Here is an 11347-nt window from a genome sequence, read left to right on the forward strand (position 1 = left end):
AATACAACGTCGTCCGATTTGCCCGAAAATTTACGAGGGTGCTCTGTGCATCGTGGCGATCATGTCGGCGGGTCTCGAAGTGTAAATCGAGTCGTTTCGGCCGGGTTCGGGGCACTTGTTATTTTCACAAAAAGTTATCGTTCGTTAAAGAAAATGGGGGGGCAAACGAACTCGAATCACTTCGTGTCACCTGCCGATATGATTGCCTAGAAGTTCTGCACAAGCTCGTAAAATTTCGAGCGAAAAAATTTCACTTCGCATCCGACCATTTTGTTCGGCCTAGGGTTTCGGTCCAGGTTGTGAAAAAATGAAACGTCCCGAAAATTTACGAGGGTGCTCTGTGCATCGTGGCGATCATGTCGGCGGGTCTCGAAGTGTAATTCGAGTCGTTTCGGCCGGGTTCGGGGCACTTGTTATTTTCACAAAAAGTTATCGTTCGTTAAAGAAAATGGGGGGGCAAACGAACTCGAATCACTTCGTGTCACCTGCCGATATGATTGCCTAGAAGTTCCGCACATGCTCGTAAAATTTCGAGCGAAAAAATTTCACTTCGCATCCGACCATTTTGTTCGGCCTAGGGTTTCGGTCCTGATTGGGAAAAAATACAACGTCGTCCGATTTGCCCGAAAATTTACGAGGGTGCTCTGTGTATCGTGGCGATCATGTCGGCGGGTCTCGAAGTGTAAATCGAGTCGTTTCGGCCGGGTTCGGGGCACTTGTTATTTTCACAAAAAGTTATCGTTTGTTAAAGAAAATGGGTGGGCAAACGAACTCGAATCACTTCGTGTCACCTGCCGATATGATTGCCTAGAAGTTCCGCACAAGCTCGTAAAATTTCGAGCGAAAAAATTTCACTTCGCATCCGACCATTTTGTTCGGCCTAGGGTTTCGGTCCTGATTGTGAAAAAATACAACGTCGTCCGATTTGCCCGAAAATTTACGAGGGTGCTCTGTGCATCGTGGCGATCATGTCGGCGGGTCTCGAAGTGTAATTCGAGTCGTTTCGGCCGGGTTCGGGGCACTTGTTATTTTCACAAAAAGTTATCGTTCGTTAAAGAAAATGGGGGAGGCAAACGAACTCGAATCACTTCGTGTCACCTGCCGATATGATTGCCTAGAAGTTCTGCACAAGCTCGTAAAATTTCGAGCGAAAAAATTTCACTTCGCATCCGACCATTTTGTTCGGCCTAGGGTTTCGGTCCTGGTTGTGAAAAAATGAAACGTCCCGAAAATTTACGAGGGTGCTCTGTGCATCGTGGCGATCATGTCGGCGGGTCTCGAAGTGTAATTCGAGTCGTTTCGGCCGGGTTCGGGGCACTTGTTATTTTCACAAAAAGTTATCGTTCGTTAAAGAAAATGGGGGGGCAAACGAACTCGAATCACTTCGTGTCACCTGCCGATATGATTGCCTAGAAGTTCCGCACATGCTCGTAAAATTTCGAGCGAAAAAATTTCACTTCGCATCCGACCATTTTGTTCGGCCTAGGGTTTCGGTCCTGATTGGGAAAAAATACAACGTCGTCCGATTTGCCCGAAAATTTACGAGGGTGCTCTGTGCATCGTGGCGATCATGTCGGCGGGTCTCGAAGTGTAAATCGAGTCGTTTCGGCCGGGTTCGGGGCACTTGTTATTTTCACAAAAAGTTATCGTTCGTTAAAGAAAATGGGGGGGCAAACGAACTCGAATCACTTCGTGTCACCTGCCGATATGATTGCCTAGAAGTTCTGCACAAGCTCGTAAAATTTCGAGCGAAAAAATTTCACTTCGCATCCGACCATTTTGTTCGGCCTAGGGTTTCGGTCCAGGTTGTGAAAAAATGAAACGTCCCGAAAATTTACGAGGGTGCTCTGTGCATCGTGGCGATCAAGTCGGCGGGTCTCGAAGTGTAATTCGAGTCGTTTCGGCCGGGTTCGGGGCACTTGTTATTTTCACAAAAAGTTATCGTTCGTTAAAGAAAATGGGGGGGCAAACGAACTCGAATCACTTCGTGTCACCTGCCGATATGATTGCCTAGAAGTTCCGCACAAGCTCGTAAAATTTCGAGCGAAAAAATTTCACTTCGCATCCGACCATTTTGTTCGGCCTAGGGTTTCGGTCCTGATTGTGAAAAAATACAACGTCGTCCGATTTGCCCGAAAATTTACGAGGGTGCTCTGTGCATCGTGGCGATCATGTCGGCGGGTCTCGAAGTGTAATTCGAGTCGTTTCGGCCGGGTTCGGGGCACTTGTTATTTTCACAAAAAGTTATCGTTCGTTAAAGAAAATGGGGGAGGCAAACGAACTCGAATCACTTCGTGTCACCTGCCGATATGATTGCCTAGAAGTTCTGCACAAGCTCGTAAAATTTCGAGCGAAAAAATTTCACCTCGCATCCGACCATTTTGTTCGGCCTAGGGTTTCGGTCCTGGTTGTGAAAAAATGAAACGTCCCGAAAATTTACGAGGGTGCTCTGTGCATCGTGGCGATCATGTCGGCGAGTCTCGAAGTGTAATTCGAGTCGTTTCGGCCGGGATCGGGGCACTTGTTATTTTCACAAAAAGTTATCGTTCGTTAAAGAAAATGGGGGGGCAAACGAACTCGAATCACTTCGTGTCACCTGCCGATATGATTGCCTAGAAGTTCCGCACATGCTCGTAAAATTTCGAGCGAAAAAATTTCACTTCGCATCCGACCATTTTGTTCGGCCTAGGGTTTCGGTCCTGATTGGGAAAAAATACAACGTCGTCCGATTTGCCCGAAAATTTACGAGGGTGCTCTGTGTATCGTGGCGATCATGTCGGCGGGTCTCGAAGTGTAAATCGAGTCGTTTCGGCCGGATTCGGGGCACTTGTTATTTTCACAAAAAGTTATCGTTTGTTAAAGAAAATGGGTGGGCAAACGAACTCGAATCACTTCGTGTCACCTGCCGATATGATTGCCTAGAAGTTCCGCACAAGCTCGTAAAATTTCGAGCGAAAAAATTTCACTTCGCATCCGACCATTTTGTTCGGCCTAGGGTTTCGGTCCTGATTGTGAAAAAATACAACGTCGTCCGATTTGCCCGAAAATTTACGAGGGTGCTCTGTGCATCGTGGCGATCATGTCGGCGGGTCTCGAAGTGTAAATCGAGTCGTTTCGGCCGGGTTCGGGGCACTTGTTATTTTCACAAAAAGTTATCGTTCGTTAAAGAAAATGGGGGGGCAAACGAACTCGAATCACTTCGTGTCACCTGCCGATATGATTGCCTAGAAGTTCTGCACAAGCTCGTAAAATTTCGAGCGAAAAAATTTCACTTCGCATCCGACCATTTTGTTCGGCCTAGGGTTTCGGTCCAGGTTGTGAAAAAATGAAACGTCCCGAAAATTTACGAGGGTGCTCTGTGCATCGTGGCGATCATGTCGGCGGGTCTCGAAGTGTAATTCGAGTCGTTTCGGCCGGGTTCGGGGCACTTGTTATTTTCACAAAAAGTTATCGTTCGTTAAAGAAAATGGGGGGGCAAACGAACTCGAATCACTTCGTGTCACCTGCCGATATGATTGCCTAGAAGTTCCGCACAAGCTCGTAAAATTTCGAGCGAAAAAATTTCACTTCGCATCCGACCATTTTGTTCGGCCTAGGGTTTCGGTCCTGATTGTGAAAAAATACAACGTCGTCCGATTTGCCCGAAAATTTACGAGGGTGCTCTGTGCATCGTGGCGATCATGTCGGCGGGTCTCGAAGTGTAATTCGAGTCGTTTCGGCCGGGTTCGGGGCACTTGTTATTTTCACAAAAAGTTATCGTTCGTTAAAGAAAATGGGGGAGGCAAACGAACTCGAATCACTTCGTGTCACCTGCCGATATGATTGCCTAGAAGTTCTGCACAAGCTCGTAAAATTTCGAGCGAAAAAATTTCACCTCGCATCCGACCATTTTGTTCGGCCTAGGGTTTCGGTCCTGGTTGTGAAAAAATGAAACGTCCCGAAAATTTACGAGGCTGCTCTGTGCATCGTGGCGATCATGTCGGCGAGTCTCGAAGTGTAATTCGAGTCGTTTCGGCCGGGATCGGGGCACTTGTTATTTTCACAAAAAGTTATCGTTCGTTAAAGAAAATGGGGGGGCAAACGAACTCGAATCACTTCGTGTCACCTGCCGATATGATTGCGTAGAAGTTCTGCACAAGCTCGTGAAATTTCGAGCGAAAAAATTTCACTTCGCATCCGACCATTTTGTTCGGCCTAGGGTTTCGGTCCTGGTTGTGAAAAAATGAAACGTCCCGAAAATTTACGAGGGTGCTCTGTGCATCGTGGCGATCATGTCGGCGGGTCTCGAAGTGTAATTCGAGTCGTTTCGGCCGGGTTCGAGGCACTTGTTATTTTCACAAAAAGTTATCGTTCGTTAAAGAAAATGGGGGGGCAAACGAACTCGAATCACTTCGTGTCACCTGCCGATATGATTGCCTAGAAGTTCCGCACATGCTCGTAAAATTTCGAGCGAAAAAATTTCACTTCGCATCCGACCATTTTGTTCGGCCTAGGGTTTCGGTCCTGGTTGTGAAATAATGAAACGTCCCGAAAATTTACGAGGGTGCTCTGTGCATCGTGGCGATCATGTCGGCGAGTCTCGAAGTGTAATTCGAGTCGTTTCGGCCGGGATCGGGGCACTTGTTATTTTCACACAAAGTTATCGTTCGTTAAAGAAAATGAGGGGGCAAACGAAGTCGAATCACTTCGTGTCACCTGCCGATATGATTGCCTAGAAGTTCCGCACATGCTCGTAAAATTTCGAGCGAAAAAATTTCACTTCGCATCCGACCATTTTGTTCGGCCTAGGGTTTCGGTCCTGATTGGGAAAAAATACAACGTCGTCCGATTTGCCCGAAAATTTACGAGGGTGCTCTGTGCATCGTGGCGATCATGTCGGCGGGTCTCGAAGTGTAAATCGAGTCGTTTCGGCCGGGTTCGGGGCACTTGTTATTTTCACAAAAAGTTATCGTTCGTTAAAGAAAATGGGGGGGCAAACGAACTCGAATCACTTCGTGTCACCTGCCGATATGATTGCCTAGAAGTTCCGCACAAGCTCGTAAAATTTCGAGCGAAAAAATTTCACTTCGCATCCGACCATTTTGTTCGGCCTAGGGTTTCGGTCCTGATTGTGAAAAAATACAACGTCGTCCGATTTGCCCGAAAATTTACGAGGGTGCTCTGTGCATCGTGGCGATCATGTCGGCGGGTCTCGAAGTGTAATTCGAGTCGTTTCGGCCGGGTTCGGGGCACTTGTTATTTTCACAAAAAGTTATCGTTCGTTAAAGAAAATGGGGGAGGCAAACGAACTCGAATCACTTCGTGTCACCTGCCGATATGATTGCCTAGAAGTTCTGCACAAGCTCGTAAAATTTCGAGCGAAAAAATTTCACTTCGCATCCGACCATTTTGTTCGGCCTAGGGTTTCGGTCCTGGTTGTGAAAAAATGAAACGTCCCGAAAATTTACGAGGGTGCTCTGTGCATCGTGGCGATCATGTCGGCGGGTCTCGAAGTGTAATTCGAGTCGTTTCGGCCGGGTTCGGGGCACTTGTTATTTTCACAAAAAGTTATCGTTCGTTAAAGAAAATGGGGGGGCAAACGAACTCGAATCACTTCGTGTCACCTGCCGATATGATTGCCTAGAAGTTCCGCACATGCTCGTAAAATTTCGAGCGAAAAAATTTCACTTCGCATCCGACCATTTTGTTCGGCCTAGGGTTTCGGTCCTGGTTGTGAAATAATGAAACGTCCCGAAAATTTACGAGGGTGCTCTGTGCATCGTGGCGATCATGTCGGCGAGTCTCGAAGTGTAATTCGAGTCGTTTCGGCCGGGATCGGGGCACTTGTTATTTTCACAAAAAGTTATCGTTCGTTAAAGAAAATGGGGGGGCAAACGAACTCGAATCACTTCGTGTCACCTGCCGATATGATTGCCTAGAAGTTCCGCACATGCTCGTAAAATTTCGAGCGAAAAAATTTCACTTCGCATCCGACCATTTTGTTCGGCCTAGGGTTTCGGTCCTGATTGGGAAAAAATACAACGTCGTCCGATTTGCCCGAAAATTTACGAGGGTGCTCTGTGCATCGTGGCGATCATGTCGGCGGGTCTCGAAGTGTAAATCGAGTCGTTTCGGCCGGGTTCGGGACACTTGTTATTTTCACAAAAAGTTATCGTTCGTTAAAGAAAATGGGGGGGCAAACGAACTCGAATCACTTCGTGTCACCTGCCGATATGATTGCCTAGAAGTTCCGCACAAGCTCGTAAAATTTCGAGCGAAAAAATTTCACTTCGCATCCGACCATTTTGTTCGGCCTAGGGTTTCGGTCCTGATTGTGAAAAAATACAACGTCGTCCGATTTGCCCGAAAATTTACGAGGGTGCTCTGTGCATCGTGGCGATCATGTCGGCGGGTCTCGAAGTGTAATTCGAGTCGTTTCGGCCGGGTTCGGGGCACTTGTTATTTTCACAAAAAGTTATCGTTCGTTAAAGAAAATGGGGGAGGCAAACGAACTCGAATCACTTCGTGTCACCTGCCGATATGATTGCCTAGAAGTTCTGCACAAGCTCGTAAAATTTCGAGCGAAAAAATTTCACTTCGCATCCGACCATTTTGTTCGGCCTAGGGTTTCGGTCCTGGTTGTGAAAAAATGAAACGTCCCGAAAATTTACGAGGGTGCTCTGTGCATCGTGGCGATCATGTCGGCGGGTCTCGAAGTGTAATTCGAGTCGTTTCGGCCGGGTTCGGGGCACTTGTTATTTTCACAAAAAGTTATCGTTCGTTAAAGAAAATGGGGGGGCAAACGAACTCGAATCACTTCGTGTCACCTGCCGATATGATTGCCTAGAAGTTCCGCACATGCTCGTAAAATTTCGAGCGAAAAAATTTCACTTCGCATCCGACCATTTTGTTCGGCCTAGGGTTTCGGTCCTGATTGGGAAAAAATACAACGTCGTCCGATTTGCCCGAAAATTTACGAGGGTGCTCTGTGCATCGTGGCGATCATGTCGGCGGGTCTCGAAGTGTAAATCGAGTCGTTTCGGCCGGGTTCGGGGCACTTGTTATTTTCACAAAAAGTTATCGTTCGTTAAAGAAAATGGGGGGGCAAACGAACTCGAATCACTTCGTGTCACCTGCCGATATGATTGCCTAGAAGTTCTGCACAAGCTCGAAAAATTTCGAGCGAAAAAATTTCACTTCGCATCCGACCATTTTGTTCGGCCTAGGGTTTCGGTCCTGGTTGTGAAAAAATGAAACGTCCCGAAAATTTACGAGGGTGCTCTGTGCATCGTGGCGATCATGTCGGCGGGTCTCGAAGTGTAATTCGAGTCGTTTCGGCCGGGTTCGGGGCACTTGTTATTTTCACAAAAAGTTATCGTTCGTTAAAGAAAATGGGGGGGCAAACGAACTCGAATCACTTCGTGTCACCTGCCGATATGATTGCCTAGAAGTTCCGCACATGCTCGTAAAATTTCGAGCGAAAAAATTTCACTTCGCATCCGACCATTTTGTTCGGCCTAGGGTTTCGGTCCTGATTGGGAAAAAATACAACGTCGTCCGATTTGCCCGAAAATTTACGAGGGTGCTCTGTGCATCGTGGCGATCATGTCGGCGGGTCTCGAAGTGTAAATCGAGTCGTTTCGGCCGGGTTCGGGGCACTTGTTATTTTCACAAAAAGTTATCGTTCGTTAAAGAAAATGGGGGGGCAAACGAACTCGAATCACTTCGTGTCACCTGCCGATATGATTGCCTAGAAGTTCTGCACAAGCTCGTAAAATTTCGAGCGAAAAAATTTCACTTCGCATCCGACCATTTTGTTCGGCCTAGGGTTTCGGTCCAGGTTGTGAAAAAATGAAACGTCCCGAAAATTTACGAGGGTGCTCTGTGCATCGTGGCGATCATGTCGGCGGGTCTCGAAGTGTAATTCGAGTCGTTTCGGCCGGGTTCGGGGCACTTGTTATTTTCACAAAAAGTTATCGTTCGTTAAAGAAAATGGGGGGGCAAACGAACTCGAATCACTTCGTGTCACCTGCCGATATGATTGCCTAGAAGTTCTGCACAAGCTCGTAAAATTTCGAGCGAAAAAATTTCACTTCGCATCCGACCATTTTGTTCGGCCTAGGGTTTCGGTCCTGGTTGTGAAATAATGAAACGTCCCGAAAATTTACGAGGGTGCTCTGTGCATCGTGGCGATCATGTCGGCGAGTCTCGAAGTGTAATTCGAGTCGTTTCGGCCGGGATCGGGGCACTTGTTATTTTCACAAAAAGTTATCGTTCGTTAAAGAAAATGGGGGGGCAAACGAACTCGAATCACTTCGTGTCACCTGCCGATATGATTGCCTAGAAGTTCCGCACATGCTCGTAAAATTTCGAGCGAAAAAATTTCACTTCGCATCCGACCATTTTGTTCGGCCTAGGGTTTCGGTCCTGATTGGGAAAAAATACAACGTCGTCCGATTTGCCCGAAAATTTACGAGGGTGCTCTGTGTATCGTGGCGATCATGTCGGCGGGTCTCGAAGTGTAAATCGAGTCGTTTCGGCCGGGTTCGGGGCACTTGTTATTTTCACAAAAAGTTATCGTTTGTTAAAGAAAATGGGTGGGCAAACGAACTCGAATCACTTCGTGTCACCTGCCGATATGATTGCCTAGAAGTTCCGCACAAGCTCGTAAAATTTCGAGCGAAAAAATTTCACTTCGCATCCGACCATTTTGTTCGGCCTAGGGTTTCGGTCCTGATTGTGAAAAAATACAACGTCGTCCGATTTGCCCGAAAATTTACGAGGGTGCTCTGTGCATCGTGGCGATCATGTCGGCGGGTCTCGAAGTGTAATTCGAGTCGTTTCGGCCGGGTTCGGGGCACTTGTTATTTTCACAAAAAGTTATCGTTCGTTAAAGAAAATGGGGGAGGCAAACGAACTCGAATCACTTCGTGTCACCTGCCGATATGATTGCCTAGAAGTTCTGCACAAGCTCGTAAAATTTCGAGCGAAAAAATTTCACTTCGCATCCGACCATTTTGTTCGGCCTAGGGTTTCGGTCCTGGTTGTGAAAAAATGAAACGTCCCGAAAATTTACGAGGGTGCTCTGTGCATCGTGGCGATCATGTCGGCGGGTCTCGAAGTGTAATTCGAGTCGTTTCGGCCGGGTTCGGGGCACTTGTTATTTTCACAAAAAGTTATCGTTCGTTAAAGAAAATGGGGGGGCAAACGAACTCGAATCACTTCGTGTCACCTGCCGATATGATTGCCTAGAAGTTCCGCACATGCTCGTAAAATTTCGAGCGAAAAAATTTCACTTCGCATCCGACCATTTTGTTCGGCCTAGGGTTTCGGTCCTGATTGGGAAAAAATACAACGTCGTCCGATTTGCCCGAAAATTTACGAGGGTGCTCTGTGCATCGTGGCGATCATGTCGGCGGGTCTCGAAGTGTAAATCGAGTCGTTTCGGCCGGGTTCGGGGCACTTGTTATTTTCACAAAAAGTTATCGTTCGTTAAAGAAAATGGGGGGGCAAACGAACTCGAATCACTTCGTGTCACCTGCCGATATGATTGCCTAGAAGTTCTGCACAAGCTCGTAAAATTTCGAGCGAAAAAATTTCACTTCGCATCCGACCATTTTGTTCGGCCTAGGGTTTCGGTCCAGGTTGTGAAAAAATGAAACGTCCCGAAAATTTACGAGGGTGCTCTGTGCATCGTGGCGATCATGTCGGCGGGTCTCGAAGTGTAATTCGAGTCGTTTCGGCCGGGTTCGGGGCACTTGTTATTTTCACAAAAAGTTATCGTTCGTTAAAGAAAATGGGGGGGCAAACGAACTCGAATCACTTCGTGTCACCTGCCGATATGATTGCCTAGAAGTTCTGCACAAGCTCGTAAAATTTCGAGCGAAAAAATTTCACTTCGCATCCGACCATTTTGTTCGGCCTAGGGTTTCGGTCCTGGTTGTGAAATAATGAAACGTCCCGAAAATTTACGAGGGTGCTCTGTGCATCGTGGCGATCATGTCGGCGAGTCTCGAAGTGTAATTCGAGTCGTTTCGGCCGGGATCGGGGCACTTGTTATTTTCACAAAAAGTTATCGTTCGTTAAAGAAAATGGGGGGGCAAACGAACTCGAATCACTTCGTGTCACCTGCCGATATGATTGCCTAGAAGTTCCGCACATGCTCGTAAAATTTCGAGCGAAAAAATTTCACTTCGCATCCGACCATTTTGTTCGGCCTAGGGTTTCGGTCCTGATTGGGAAAAAATACAACGTCGTCCGATTTGCCCGAAAATTTACGAGGGTGCTCTGTGTATCGTGGCGATCATGTCGGCGGGTCTCGAAGTGTAAATCGAGTCGTTTCGGCCGGGTTCGGGGCACTTGTTATTTTCACAAAAAGTTATCGTTTGTTAAAGAAAATGGGTGGGCAAACGAACTCGAATCACTTCGTGTCACCTGCCGATATGATTGCCTAGAAGTTCCGCACAAGCTCGTAAAATTTCGAGCGAAAAAATTTCACTTCGCATCCGACCATTTTGTTCGGCCTAGGGTTTCGGTCCTGATTGTGAAAAAATACAACGTCGTCCGATTTGCCCGAAAATTTACGAGGGTGCTCTGTGCATCGTGGCGATCATGTCGGCGGGTCTCGAAGTGTAATTCGAGTCGTTTCGGCCGGGTTCGGGGCACTTGTTATTTTCACAAAAAGTTATCGTTCGTTAAAGAAAATGGGGGAGGCAAACGAACTCGAATCACTTCGTGTCACCTGCCGATATGATTGCCTAGAAGTTCTGCACAAGCTCGTAAAATTTCGAGCGAAAAAATTTCACTTCGCATCCGACCATTTTGTTCGGCCTAGGGTTTCGGTCCTGGTTGTGAAAAAATGAAACGTCCCGAAAATTTACGAGGGTGCTCTGTGCATCGTGGCGATCATGTCGGCGGGTCTCGAAGTGTAATTCGAGTCGTTTCGGCCGGGTTCGGGGCACTTGTTATTTTCACAAAAAGTTATCGTTCGTTAAAGAAAATGGGGGGGCAAACGAACTCGAATCACTTCGTGTCACCTGCCGATATGATTGCCTAGAAGTTCCGCACATGCTCGTAAAATTTCGAGCGAAAAAATTTCACTTCGCATCCGACCATTTTGTTCGGCCTAGGGTTTCGGTCCTGATTGGGAAAAAATACAACGTCGTCCGATTTGCCCGAAAATTTACGAGGGTGCTCTGTGCATCGTGGCGATCATGTCGGCGGGTCTCGAAGTGTAAATCGAGTCGTTTCGGCCGGGTTCGGGGCACTTGTTATTTTCACAAAAAGTTATCGTTCGTTAAAGAAAATGGGGGGGCAAACGAACTCGAATCACTTCGTGTCACCTGCCGATATGATTGCCTAGAAGTTC

This window comes from Corylus avellana, chromosome 2 (genome assembly GCF_965113065.1).
Source record: "Corylus avellana chromosome 2, dhCorAvel1.hap1.2, whole genome shotgun sequence".
Lineage (NCBI taxonomy): Eukaryota > Viridiplantae > Streptophyta > Magnoliopsida > Fagales > Betulaceae > Corylus > Corylus avellana.